The following is an 11,801-nucleotide window of genomic DNA, read 5'->3' on the forward strand; positions in this document are numbered from 1 at the left end:
CTCATGTGTCTCCTTGTGGTCTCCAGCCCACTCCAGGTTTTCCCCTTAGGTGTTCTCATTAGGTTTCTGTGCCCCTTTAGGTCTCCAGCTCCCTCCAGGTTTCCCTCAGGTTCCCCCTTAGTGATTTCAGATTTAGTTATCCCATCCCTGTTAGTGTTTTTCTTCTGGTGTCTAGTTTTCAGGTTTAGGAGTTCACTTATCTTTAGTTCTCTGTAGATTAATTTTACCTAGTCAGTTTTCCCCACTTAGTTAATTAGTCTCACCTGATCCCTTCTGATCTCACTCCCAACACACCTGTCACCTACTCCTTATTGTTTCCCTCTGTGTATATAACCCTGTCTGTGTCTCAATGTGTTGTAGGTTCATTGTTTGTGTCTCGTTTCCCTTTCCTGGTTTCTTGATCTCTAGGTATTTGGATGTCTCTAGGTTTTGCTCTTCAAAGGAGCTCTTCGTCTCTTGGTCTCTAGGTTTGCGCATTAGGATTTTTGGATTTAGGTTTTTGGCTACCTGCCCTTTTGGAATTACCTTTTGGGTAATTATTCCTTATAAAGGTTTTTCTACGTTTTTCTACTACTCCTGCCTTGTGTCATCCTGGTTCTGTATCTTGGGTCCTAACCTTCTCCTGGCTTACATTGTGACATTTATTCTCCTTAATACATACTTATACAAGTCATATGCATTTTACAGAATTTAATATTTCTTCAAAAAAGAAAATGTTTCCTTTATTTCATGTCAGTATGAAGCAGATTTCCTGATGTGACTGTCAGTTTTCTCCTCAGACAGATCACATGGTTGTTTCTAACAAGAAAAAAGTGAAAGACAACATTGAGACCTCATCCATGAATTAATGAGCATTATCATTATTACATAAGTTATTATGTAACGCTGCTTTTACCATTTATTATTAGCATTACCAGGAATCTCCTTGTCATGGTCCATTTGTCAAAATGACATAAACTTCTATGTAAATGGTAGTCTTGGATAGAACTTTCAGTTTCCATTTAGACATATTAGAAAATACAAAAATAAGGCAGATCTGTGATTTTATTGACTGAAAAATTATTTGTATTGTTAAGAAAAGTTGAGAAAAATATGCATAGTTTTCCCCTGAAGTGTCTCAAAGTGTATACTTAATACTGGGCTTGTCACGGTCTGAGGTATTTCCCTGCTGTCACTCCCTGTCTTTTGAGTTTCCCTCTGCAGGTGGGCGTGTCTGGAGGTGACCAAGCTGCAGCAGATCTGCTCATCAGCTGGCCAGGGGTATTTAAGCAGCTGGGAGACTCCTACACTTCGCTGGATGATTACTCTACCTGGGTACCTTCTAACAGCCACTAGTTTATCTTATTCGAGTTTTTTGAGAGTTAGATTGTGTTTTTGTAATTTGGAGTTTTAAGAATTTAATGAGTTTTTGGATTTTTGCCTTTTGACCTCCTGCTCTTGTTCCCAGACAAAACCTCCACACTCATCTTCGACTGGCAGAACTCTGGAGCCCGCATCATCTGAAGCTCCAACCCCGCTCGTCTCTCAGCCTCTCCCCTGGCCAGAACCACCTCCAGCCGCCCACCTAACCCTCCTGGACCTTCCCAAGCTCAGCTTCCTCCACGTCTCACTCCTGGATCTCAGTCCCTGCTACCCAGACCGGACCACTCCTCCCTCAAACCAGTTCCCACCTCTCCAGACCGTAAGTCCTCTGCACAAGTCTGATTTCCTGATCCTTCCGCAAATTGGATCTAACTCCGATCTGTCCACAGTTTTCCCGCACCAGCCTCCCTGCACAAGAACTCAGCTTCGTTACGCTGCTCCCTTGGTTTCCCTTCAATAAATCCTTGTTTAAACCTTTTAAAACCGTCTCCGATCTGATTCTGTATGTCGTGGGTTAGTTTTCTTCACCACAACATGACAGAATCATCCAGCCATTCCTCTAACCTCAATACAGAATCAGTTCCCTCCGTTTCCGCCACCCTGGCTCAGCACAGTAATTCGCTCCATTCTTTGTCCGATCAACTCTCCCACACTAACCAGACTTTGTTTGAATTAGGAACTATGATAAAGGAGTTAAGCCACCCACTCACCTCTCCGGAGCAAGCCTCATTCCCCGCTCCAAGTTGGCCCGGACCCGTTCTCCCTGCACCATCCGATCTACCCTGTTTCCGGGTCGCCACCTCTCCTCCACTGGAGATTTTCGATGGCAATCGGGAGGTTTGTCGAGGTTTTCTCCTCCAGTGCCAGCTGGCTTTCCAAAGATCACCGGAGTCCTTTTACACCGATGAAATTAAGATCTCCTACATCATCGGTCTTCTACGCGGCAAGGCACTCCGGTGGGCGGAGGCAAAGAGCCGAAACCCGAGCTTCCTCAAGAACTCGTTAGACGAGTTTCTGACAGATTTTAAAATGACTTTTGACAAGCCTGAGTCAGCGGCCGATGTGGCCAGACAGATTTGGAGTTTACGTCAGGGGAGGCTCTCAATCGCTGAATTTTCCATAGAGTTTCGAACCCTGGCCGCCACCTCCACCCTCGATGAAGCCTCGCTTAAAGGGGCGTTCACCCAGGCTCTAAACGAGCAGCTTCAGGATCAACTCGCGTTCTGCCAAGAACCACCTGATCTCGAGAGTCTCATCGCACTGTGCAGTCGGATGGAAAGGAGACATAAGGCACGCCAAAAAGGTAACAACTTTCCATTACCATCTCGTCTTAACTGCCCGCAAGATGTGAATCCAGCAGCTCCAGCTCCGCCCCCCAGTGAGCCCATGCAGATTGGCCGAGCTAGATTAACCCAAGAGGAGAGAAACAAGCGCATGAGTTCAGGGGCGTGTTTGTATTGCGGCATGCCTGGGCATTTTGTGGCCAACTGCCCCAAGCAGTTAAAACTACAGGACCCATCAGTAGCCCCGAGAGTACTGGTGGGTGGCTCTCGGTCAGACTTAAACTCTCGGTGTGTATTGGACTGTTCCTTGTCACATAATCAAATAACTCTTCCCTCTCTGGCATTAATTGACTCAGGTTGCGAACTAAATCTCCTTGACCAACAGCTAGTGGAGCAACTCCGGGTCACCACCCTTCCTCTACACACACCCTGCCGGGTGTCCTCCTTGGATGGGGGCTCCCTCACTTCGATCACCCACAAGACGACACCCATTCGCCTTATGACATCAGGTAACCACAGCGAGGAACTCACCTTTTTTGTGTTTCCATCCCCCCAGTCTCCTGTGGTTCTGGGTCATCCCTGGCTAAGGAACCATAACCCCCGCATTAACTGGGTCACAAACCAGGTGGAGATGGGGAGCAACAAGTGTCATTCAACCTGTCTGGGACCTGCCCGACCTAGTTCCGAGCCTCGAGCCCTGAAAATCACACCCCCCGACCTCACCGGGGTTCCTCCTGAATATCATGACCTCCAGCAGGTATTTTCTAAACACAAAGCATCCTCCCTACTGCCTCACCGCCCTTATGATTGTGCCATAGATCTTCTCCCTGCAGCACCTCTTCCCTCTAGCCGTCTCTACAGCATCTCCAAACCTGAACGGGAAAGTATGGAACAGTACATCTCCGAGTCCCTGGCATCCGGCTTAATTCGGCCTTCCACCTCTCCTCTGGGTGCCGGCTTCTTCTTCGTCTCCAAGAAGGACGGCACCCTGAGACCTTGCATAGACTACCGTGGCTTAAACCAAATCACCATTAGAAACAAGTATCCACTACCCTTACTGTCATCCACATTTGAACCCATACAAGACGCTACCATATTCACCAAGTTAGATCTCAGAAATGCTTACCATCTGGTTCGCATCAGAGAGGGAGATGAGTGGAAGACGGCTTTCAAAACACCAATAGGACATTTTGAGTATTTAGTCATGCCTTTTGGCCTCACGAACGCACCCGCCGTTTTTCAGAACCTGGTAAACACAGTTTTGAGCGACTACCTGAACAAATTCGTCACGGTATATCTTGACGACATTTTGATTTTTTCGAGTACCCCCAAGGAACACACTGGTCATGTCCGTGCCATTCTCCAACGCCTGCTCGAAAATCGGCTCTACGTTAAGGCGGAGAAATGCGAATTCCATGTCCCATCTGTTAAGTTCCTAGGTTTCGTACTGGAGAGTGGAAGGCTGGGACCCGACCCCGAAAAGGTACAGGCAGTAAAGGACTGGCCCACTCCTTCCACACGCAAACAGCTGCAGAGATTTTTGGGTTTCGCTAATTTTTATCGTCGGTTTATTAAGGGGTACAGCCAGATAGCCGCCCCTTTGACACAACTGACCTCGGTAAAGAGGCCTTTCTTTTGGAACGCTGAAGCCTCCAGAAGTTTTTGTGAGTTAAAGGAGAGATTCATTCAGGCACCTATTCTCACCCGTCCAGACCCTGCAAAGCAGTTCACACTCGAGGTTGACGCCTCGGATACGGGAGTCGGGGCTGTTCTATCTCAAACCTCCCCCACAGATCACCGCCTCCATCCCTGCGCCTTCTTCTCGCGGCGCCTCTCACCCGCAGAGAGGAACTACGATGTGGGAGATCGTGAGCTCCTGGCCATAAAACTCGCCTTGGAGGAATGGAGGCACTGGCTGGAGGGAGCTGAGCACCCCATTGTGATATGGACGGATCACAAAAATCTCTCCTACCTCAAGGAAGCTAAGAGACTCAACCCACGTCAGTCCAGGTGGGCCTTGTTCTTCTCTCGTTTTCACTTTATCATTTCCTACAGACCAGGCAACAAGAACATCAAGCCCGACGCCCTCTCACGACAGTTCTCGGTGAATTCAGATCCCGAGCCAACTACCATCATACCCCCCGATTGTGTCCTGGGAGCCGTTACCTGGGAGATACGGGATCAGGTGCTCGAGGCTCAAAGGAACTACCCCTGTCCCAATCAGGTACCCAACCGCACCCTGTTTGTTCCTCCTTCCGTCAGGCATAAGGTGATTACCTGGGGCCACACCGCCAAGTTCTCTGCCCACCCTGGTGTCAGTCGTACCGTAGCCTTAATCCGGAGGACTTTCTGGTGGCCCACTATGTTTAAGGATGTCAAGGAGTACGTTTCCGCCTGCCAAACCTGTGCCCGCAATAAGGGAAGTAACCAACCCCCTTTTGGACTATTAAATCCGCTACCCATTCCCTCCAGGCCCTGGTCCCACATTGCACTAGACTTTGTCACCGGTCTTCCCCCTTCTCGAGGCTTTACTGTTATTTTGACCATTATCGATCGTTTTTCCAAGGCTTGCCACCTAGTGCCGCTAAAGGCTCTACCCTCTGCTGCTGACACCGCCACTCTGCTTGTTAAGCATGTTTTTAGGCTCCATGGCATCCCTGCGGAGATACTTTCTGACCGCGGCCCTCAGTTTATCTCAAGGGTGTGGAGGGACTTCGCCACCTGCTTAGGAGCTAAGGTGGCGCTAACTTCTGGTTTTCATCCGCAGTCAAATGGCCAATGCGAGAGGCTAAATCAGGAGGTAGAAGCCATGCTCCGCTGTCTGTGTTCTTCTAGCCCTTCCAGTTGGAGTACCCACCTTCCTTGGATCGAGTACGCCCATAACGCCCATGTCTCCTCCGCCACTGGACTATCCCCCTTCGAGGCCTCGACAGGTATTCAACCCAGTTTGTTCCCTTCTGAATTTCCCTCCACAGTTTCCTCCGTTCCTCAGTTCCTGAAGGGGGCCCGGCGGGTTTGGGCGGCCACGCAACAGGCCCTACAGAGGACTGCAGAACGCAACCGGCGTCTGGCCGACCGGCACCGGCGTCCTGCCCCAGACTATGCGCCTGGACAGCGCGTCTGGCTCTCCACCAGGGACATCAGATTGAAGGACCACTGCAAGAAACTTTCCCCCACATTCATCGGTCCCTACACGATTTCAGCTGTCATCAACCCGTCCTCCGTCCGCTTGGATCTGCCGTCCCACATGAAGATACACCCCGTTTTTCATGTCTCCCTTCTTAAGCCTGTCATCTCCAGTTCCCTGTGCCCTCCTGTCGACCCTCCGCCTCCTGTGCGTCTCGCTGACGGGGGCCTCGGTTACCGTGTCCAGCGCCTTCTGGATGTGCGACCTCGTGGCCGGGGTTTCCAGTACCTGGTCGAGTGGGAGGGTTATGGCCCGGAACATCGACAGTGGGTCCCGCGGTCATGGATCGATGACCCCTCTCTCATCCGGGATTTCGAGTTGGCCCGCTCCTCCTCCTCCTCCTCCTCCTCCTCCTCTGCTCGGCCGCCGGGTGGCGTCCCTTGAGGGGGGGGTACTGTCACGGTCTGAGGTATTTCCCTGCTGTCACTCCCTGTCTTTTGAGTTTCCCTCTGCAGGTGGGCGTGTCTGGAGGTGACCAAGCTGCAGCAGATCTGCTCATCAGCTGGCCAGGGGTATTTAAGCAGCTGGGAGACTCCTACACTTCGCTGGATGATTACTCTACCTGGGTACCTTCTAACAGCCACTAGTTTATCTTATTCGAGTTTTTTGAGAGTTAGATTGTGTTTTTGTAATTTGGAGTTTTAAGAATTTAATGAGTTTTTGGATTTTTGCCTTTTGACCTCCTGCTCTTGTTCCCAGACAAAACCTCCACACTCATCTTCGACTGGCAGAACTCTGGAGCCCGCATCATCTGAAGCTCCAACCCCGCTCGTCTCTCAGCCTCTCCCCTGGCCAGAACCACCTCCAGCCGCCCACCTAACCCTCCTGGACCTTCCCAAGCTCAGCTTCCTCCACGTCTCACTCCTGGATCTCAGTCCCTGCTACCCAGACCGGACCACTCCTCCCTCAAACCAGTTCCCACCTCTCCAGACCGTAAGTCCTCTGCACAAGTCTGATTTCCTGATCCTTCCGCAAATTGGATCTAACTCCGATCTGTCCACAGTTTTCCCGCACCAGCCTCCCTGCACAAGAACTCAGCTTCGTTACGCTGCTCCCTTGGTTTCCCTTCAATAAATCCTTGTTTAAACCTTTTAAAACCGTCTCCGATCTGATTCTGTATGTCGTGGGTTAGTTTTCTTCACCACAACATGACAGGGCTTTATTATTTATTGAGAAATGCTTCAATCACTAGTAAAGTCAGTTTAGGCTGTATCAGGTTTTGAGAATCCCATGAATATTAATTTTCACAGTTTTTTATGTACTTTCTTGTCCCCAAGGGTCAATTTGTTTATCCAACGAACAAGAATGCATGCAAAAGTACAAATAAATAAATAAATAAATAAAAACACATTAATCAACCAATAAATCAACCAATCAATCAACCAATTAATTAATTAATCAACCAATTATATTAATTAATTAATTAATGTAAAACCTCAACATTCATAAAACAACCATGATGGAAACTTAGGATTTTACCGTTTCATTTTGGGCCTTTTCAGTCAAATATTTATAAGTTGACACTAACAAGGACAAATAAACACATATATTTTTGTTTTACACATTATCATCATTTACAGACATGGGCAAAATTGTTGGTACCCTTCAATCAATGAAAGAAAAACCTGCAATGGTCCCAGAAATAACTTGAATCTGACAAAAGTAATAATAAATTAAAATTCTATTAAATTTAACCAATAAATGAAAGATGTTGCTTATCATCCACGTTTCAATGGAATTATTAAACAAATAAACTCATGGAACAGGTCTGGACAAAAGGATGGTACCCTAAGAAAAGACTGAAAATAATGTGACTAAAGTGTCGTGTTTATTCAAGGTGTGCCCACTAATTAGCATCACAGGTGTCTACAACACTGTAATCTGTCATTGGGCCTATGTATAGAGCTCCGGGAGCATGCCGGGAGCACTTCTCCCGGCATGCAACAGTTCAAATCGAAACGCGCCATATTGGCAGGTAGAAGCTGGCAGCTGGACTATTTGTTATTGTCAGAAACCTCAATCAGACAGGAAATATGGTAGATTCCTGTTGTGCCCCAGGATGCAGAACAGACACGGACGACATAAGGAATGAGCCATCTACAGGATTCCCCAAGATCCGGAGCGCCGCAAACGTTGGATGATTGTAATAAAATGCACTAGTGACTGGACTGAAATGAAACTGTGGGATCCCGAGAGTAAAGGTTTTTGCTTATGCAGCGACCGCTTCATATCAGGTACTTAAACCAACATTTCCTCAACTGTGTATAGTGTTTATTTTAAATGCTTTTATTACGATTCTTAGTGGGATTCCTAAACTTATTTTGGCGTGGCTTTTTCTGTCTTATTACTCATAGCAACAAGTAAACATCACGTAGAACGTTGCCTCATGATTTCTGCGTGCTGCCGTTTACGTGTTTTATGATCACAGCAATTAACCGGCTAAGCTGTATTTAATTTTTAAGCAATGGTTGATCAATCGTCAGATCACACTTAAAAAGCACTTTGGATTGCTATTATCTGTCTCACCGAGACAGATCTCAGACAGATCCTGAGACGCTCCTGCCTGACATATTTATTTTATTCACGGAAAACAATCAAACTAGTGATTTCTCTTGGCGTTCAGTTTATACATTCAAACAGCACAGCACTCTATTCAAACTACTTACGTGTAAATCTGTTATTTTTCCATCCATTTTCATCCGCATATCCAGAGTCGGGTTGCGGGGGCAGTAGCGTTGAGAGGCCCAGACTTCCCTCTCCCCAGCCACCTGAGCTAGCTCCTCCGGGTAAATCCCAAGGGGTTCCCCGGCCAGGTCCGGTAAGAAGTCTGCTCCGACAGCTTCTGGCGTTTTTAAAAAGTATCCCAGGGGCACGGTAAGGGTCGGAGATGTTTAGTCTCTTTAATTTCTGACTATATAAAACAATTTCTTCGGTTTTAAAGTGTGAAGTAAACTCCGACGAAGTAAAATCCAAGCCGATCCCGTTCACGTTCATGGTTAGATCCGTGTTTGTTTAGCTTCTTTTACCTGCCAATATGGCGTCTACTAACTGAGAGTCACGTGGGGTCCGGAGCTCTATTTGTCTCCAGATAGTCACTGTGTTGTTTGGTGACATGGTGTGTACCACACTCAACATGGACCAGAGGAAGTCTCGGGAGACCAGCATGTTAAAGGTAAAGGCTATAAGACCATCTCCGAACAGCTAGATGTTCCTCTGACTACAGTTGCACATATATTATTCAGACATTTAAGATCCCTGGGACTGTAGCCAACCTCCATGGATGTGGCTGCAGGAGGACAATTGATGATAAGTCAAAGGGATGGATAATCCAGATGGTAACAAAAGAGCCCAGAAAATTTTCTAGAGATTCAAGGTGAACCTCAAGCTCAATGAACATCAACATCACACCATCCGTTTTTGTTTGAGCCAAAGTTGACTACATGGCAGTCGACTGAGGAGGAAATCATTGTTGAAAATAAATAATAAAAAACCCAGACCGGAATATACCAGACTGCATGCTGACAAGCTAAAGCTTCTGGGAGAATGTCCTATGGACAGATGAGACAAAAATGAAAATTTTTGCCTAGGCACATCAGCTCTATGTTCACAGACAAAAAGGTTAAGCATATCAAGTGTAACATCCAGAAAGGGTCAGTTTTCACCTACATATTGACCTACATGCCACCGGTCATCTACAGACATGATTCCATTCTCTTAAGTGGATTTTACATTCTACCTTCGGACAAGCCCAGAAGATTCTAGAGCCCTTGTTGACATTTCAGGGGAACAAGATGTCAGCCTATGTTCCCAAACAAAGCCTTCTTTTGATAAAACTGCAGAATGGCACACTCTCATGAAAGACAAACTTTTACAACTCATAAGTTAAATAATCATTAAATAATAATATGGTTTAATGAACAAATGTTATATGAATACTAATATTAATGTTTGAATAATGTGTGCTAATTCAATGAAGTTGAAATGAATTTTAATATTACAGTGAAACATTTTGATGTTATGATCAGTAATGTTTGGTTTAACAAGTGAATCATTATCCACACTCAGACACAATGTTCATTAGAGATAAATTAAAGTTAATGTTATTGCACATAAAATTCTTTATCCACAGAACTAGAACATTCTTGTATCTGGATAAGACGTGTGTTCTGAGGTATGTTTGTTAACACCTCTTAACCTCTTTTGCCCTGACTGGCCATGTAATCATAATATGGGAATATTAAAACCGAATCACTTGCTGAGTGATCCAGTTGGTTTTTGAGCAGAACTCCGGACTTGCCACCGGGGGAAAACCTCTAACCACCGCATCTCTTGACAAGCTGTCAAAACCTGCTACAAGCTGAAGCTGACACAGCAAACGGTTCCTGCAGAACAAAGCCGATACAGTTCCGTCTCCTTAAGAGTCCTTCTAGACGCAAACTAGTTCCAACCTGTTGTGCCTGATGACATTTCTGGACTGGAGAAGTCGGTGCTGTGGTTATTCTACTGAACCTCGGTGCCCAGAGGTCATCCGACCTTCCTGACCTCCGGATCTGTGAAGAAGATCTCCAAAAGGGTGAGGTAGACAAAGCATGATTGCGACTGATGTGGTTTTGATAAGAACCAGCTTTGTTAGTTTAATGCAAACCAAATTCTTTTCACACCCAGAACTCAGTTTCTTCTAGATACAAGGTTCTGATAAACACATCATTCAATCATCACACATTCCCTCCACTTAGATTCATCCATCACATTCGTCTTATTTATAACTTGTCTTGTTTTTAATTTGTTTAGAAAATAAAATTCTTACTTTTTATAAACCTGACTCTGTCTGAATTAATACGAAGTGTGTTTGATCACTCAAAAAGCAAAGAATCCTTATTCTTCTGATTAAACATTCAAAGATCAAGCAGGTTGATATTCTATATTTATATAGAATATCACATCTTATTGGTCATAAGTAAAGGTAATATATTAAGCTTGAAAGCAACAATATTTACCTCTTGTACACAAGAAAATAAAACTGTCCCTACTATGAAACATGGAGGAGGCTGTGTTATGTTCTGGCTCAGCTTTGCTGCATCTGGCACGGGGTGTCTTGAATCTGTACAGGGTACAATGAAACCTCAAGACTATCAAGGGATTCTAAAGAGAAATGTGCAGGCCAGTGACAGAAAGCTTGGTCTCAGTCTCAGAAACAGGACAACGACCCAAAACACACACATCTAAAAACACCCAAGAATGCCTACGAGGAAGGCATTGGACTATTCTAAAGTGGCCTTCTATGAGCCCCAACCTTTATCCTATTGAGCGTCTTTGGAAGAAGCTGAAACATGCTGTCTGGAATAGGCACCCTTTGAACCTGTGACTACTGGAGCAGTTTGCTCATGAAGAGTGGGCCAAAATACCTGCCGAGAGGTACAGAAGTCTCATTGACGGTTACAGGATTGTTTGATTGCAGTGATTGTGTCAAAAACTAGCATGTTATGAGGTAGGGATCTGAACCACAACATGCAGAATCACCACAGGAGACAGGGTAAAATCTGAATAAAGATATTTATTATAATAAGGGACATTAAAAGTGCTGCAGGGGAAGTGCAAGCAGGTGGAGTCCACAGAAGGGTGTTTGTTCAGAAGAGTGGGTTAAGCTCAGGTGGGAGGAGATGTCAGGTCTGGGTGAGCCAAAAGGTTCCAGGAGATTAGAGGGAAGTGAGGACAGGAAGATCCAGAGAGGCTGGTACACAAGAGGGTCCAGGGGGGTCCGGGGTGACTGAGCACAGGACTGTTCCTGGAGGGCAGGTGAGTGGTTGAGAGTGGGCAATCAGGGAAGGCAGTGAGACGTGGAACCAGAAGTAGGAGCTGCATAGTTTACGTAGCTGAGAGGAGATGAGCATGAGATCACCATGAGACAACACAGGAGGGATTCACTGGAGGCTAAGAGGTCTAGAGACTCAAGAGATCAACAGGAGATT

General features: G+C 46.1%; 1 long non-coding RNA gene across 1 annotated transcript; it reads left to right on the forward strand.

The window, feature by feature from the left end:
* Positions 1–644: 644 nt before the first annotated feature.
* On the forward strand, positions 645–2,263 carry LOC139062366 (uncharacterized). The gene is made up of 3 exons (XR_011515944.1): positions 645–1,314; positions 1,448–1,681; positions 1,752–2,263. It is a non-coding gene; the product is annotated as an uncharacterized lncRNA (long non-coding RNA).
* The last annotated feature ends 9,538 nt before the right edge of the window (positions 2,264–11,801 follow it).

The sequence above is a fragment of the Nothobranchius furzeri genome, chromosome 13 (genome assembly GCF_043380555.1).
Source record: "Nothobranchius furzeri strain GRZ-AD chromosome 13, NfurGRZ-RIMD1, whole genome shotgun sequence".
NCBI lineage: Eukaryota > Metazoa > Chordata > Actinopteri > Cyprinodontiformes > Nothobranchiidae > Nothobranchius > Nothobranchius furzeri.